The following is a 2,864-nucleotide window of genomic DNA, read 5'->3' as shown; positions in this document are numbered from 1 at the left end:
TCGGTGCACCCCTACAAAATACTGACCGTGTGATAGAGACCTTATGGATGCTCCAAAGACAGAATCTGTTGTGTTTTTCATTTTTCAGTTCTTCTGACAGATCAGAAGTATAAAATCTGGGTATTTTTGATATCGCTTTATATTTTTTCCAAAAAGATGTAATTTATAATGCCCATAAAATGACAACCACTGCTTACATGCTGTTTACTTATATAGAAAAATCTATCCTTGCCATTACCACACTCTTCATGTCACTTCCAGAGATTGGTCTGGTCACCACCAAGAAGTTTCCCATCCTCTATTATCTAATATTAGTTATAATAAGTTGCCTACAATGAATGATAAAGAGACACGGACACATTGTTTGCTACCTCATCTGGTGACTTTTATTTATTAAAAGGGCAGAAATTTTGAAATGGCCCTGTTGATGGAAAACCCCTAACTCACAAAGAGTCGTCCTTCAACACTCAGGAGAGGAAAAACCCCCAGTGGAGGAAACCTCTAGGGAGCCATGGCTGAAGGACTGCCCCTCCCCTGGGCAAAGGGGTAAAAAGTCAACATTCTATGTGAAGTAGCTCTGGACAATCAGGTAAATGCCATGTCCAGAATTGAGAACAGAGACCGAGCCCGGAATCTGTCTCTTGATGCAGCAGATTAAATATACATCTGACTGCGGAAAGTCCGGTAAGTGTCATATCCAGTAGCGAGAACAGAGACCAAGCCCGGAATCTGTCTCTTGATGCAGCAGATATAATATATATCTAACTGCGGAAAGTCCGGTAATTGCCATGTCCAATGGTGAGAACAGAGACCAAGCCTGGAATCTGTCTCTTGATGCAGCAGATAAAATATATATCTAACTGCGGAAAGTCTGGTAAATGCCATGTTCGGTATTAAATCCAGCAATGTCCAGATGGTTTTAGTTGTCTTCCTGGCACTCCGCCCCTGGTTCTTAACCTTAGATTTTATTGGGGGTTTTCAGGGTCCTGGGTCTTTTTCCTCAGAACGATGGAGATGCCTTCTCGGGACAACTCTAATGACAAACACTGAGAATAAAAGAAAAGGGACATTTATCATGAAATGGCTTTCTTCAATATATTATCATTAAACAGCTTACTGGGTGCATGAGACCTTCATGTATAATCTACTCACCTGGAAATCTGTATAATTCATGACAGGGTAAACTGTCAAGCCGAAGAATCCCGTCCACTCACCCACCAGGCCTGTTATAGAGAAGATCTGCAGAAGAGAGAGGGATGGAATAGAAGATATTAGTGCCCAGCAGTACTCACCAGTGGTTCTGGTATGGAGTTGGGTGGGGGGATCACATATCCACCAAGAGTTTCTATATCACTATTACATAGGACACATGTGGTTACTTAAGATGGCGAATTAAGACATAAACTCACCTCTTTACAGCTATCAGTGGTACATAGAAGAAAGAAGCTGCCCAAACCTACAGCAACTGGAAGGAGATGTTAAGGAGAAGTAACAGAAGTCTATTAATATTGTGTTTTCTATACTGTCATGTCTCATCTATGCTGCAATGAAGTCACTGGAAGCAGATAATCACCAGTGTATCCAGCACACAACATTAAGACGTATATTGTTATCCACTTGGAAGGTCTTAGGGAAATCAATATAGATATACTAAGGCCAAAACGCCAAAAAACTCCCGCTTAGGACAAACCAAAATGTTATTAAAATGTAACTTGTATTTCTTAATAACTTAAAATGCAAATATATCTACACAAATAATTGTACCAGCCGGCTATAAAAGGATACAGATTAGCAGTGCCACAATGGTCACCAAGGTTGATGCCAGTCTGATGTGGCACATGCAACGACTGCTGAGGGATCTCTTGTACAGGCATATAGATTGACACAGGTTGTACATGGCAAAACTGAAAAATGCCACTCCTGCGCTGATCCTGTGGGCGAGGGGATTGGTCTTCAACTAGAATGTAGAGAGAGATATAAATGTCACAATGAGCTCGTTATGGAGATCTGAGAATACAGAACAGCAGAGTCCGCAGGTGGAGTGCAATTACACAGGGGCAGTAATACCTAAGGATAGTTACCAGGGGGTATCATGGTAATGTATGCTTCATTCGGCACTATGCCACTGAGCATCAGACACTATGGGGGAGATTTACTAATAGTGTCACAATTTACACTAAAAATACGAATTACAGTCTTGTTATTAGACAAATTTACTATTCTGGTGTATGGACCCAGATTCAGGACAGAAATGTGTCTTATACTTTATAGTTTTACAACCAAAAAATTGTCAAGATTTTGGTGTGTTTTGTCGCACATGAAGATGCATTTAGGCCACACCCCTTTCCTTTAGGCGACACTCCTCCTTATCGGAAAAGGCATAAAAAGCTTAGCAAAGTGTGTAAAACACTTGGCAAATGTGATGCTACACACGGACACCAGTTTTTTGGTGCAAAATGCACATTTTCAAATAGAAATTCCGCCCCTATGTTTTCTATGGAACAAACACTAAATGGGGCCCCAGCCCAGTATATATGTAACACCGGGCCCAAGCATTGACCCCTCTACATGTAATTGTTCTGATTCTTCTGTGTATTTATACTTTATATAAAATCTGACTAACCGAAAATGCGCCGGTCAAGGCTGTCCCAATACACGCAAGCCATCCCATGGCATAGAGGATTCTCTGGCCGATGATATGTCGCTTCTCTGATGGCTCAGAATGAATGATCATGAACCTGTATTTGACGGAAGCGATGCCAGCTCCTGAAATAGACAATACATGTTATCAGTCAGAGATTTCCATAGGTCATTTCTATAAACACTTGCAATAACCTTCAGGAGTCAATGATGATTACAATCTC

At 41.0% G+C, this 2,864-nt stretch overlaps 1 long non-coding RNA gene across 1 annotated transcript; it reads right to left on the bottom strand.

Moving 5' to 3' along the window:
• Positions 1–579: 579 nt before the first annotated feature.
• Positions 580–1,439, bottom strand: LOC120993242. Its single transcript, XR_005777178.1, has 3 exons — positions 1,410–1,439; positions 1,153–1,239; positions 580–1,046 (listed from the first exon to the last, which is right to left on the bottom strand). It is a non-coding gene; the product is annotated as an uncharacterized LOC120993242 (long non-coding RNA).
• Positions 1,440–2,864: the final 1,425 nt, after the last annotated feature.

The sequence above is a fragment of the Bufo bufo genome, chromosome 3 (genome assembly GCF_905171765.1).
Source record: "Bufo bufo chromosome 3, aBufBuf1.1, whole genome shotgun sequence".
In the NCBI taxonomy this organism is placed as follows: Eukaryota; Metazoa; Chordata; class Amphibia; order Anura; family Bufonidae; genus Bufo; species Bufo bufo.
Note: the sequence above shows the minus strand (reverse complement) of the source record. Positions and strands in the feature narration are given on the sequence as shown.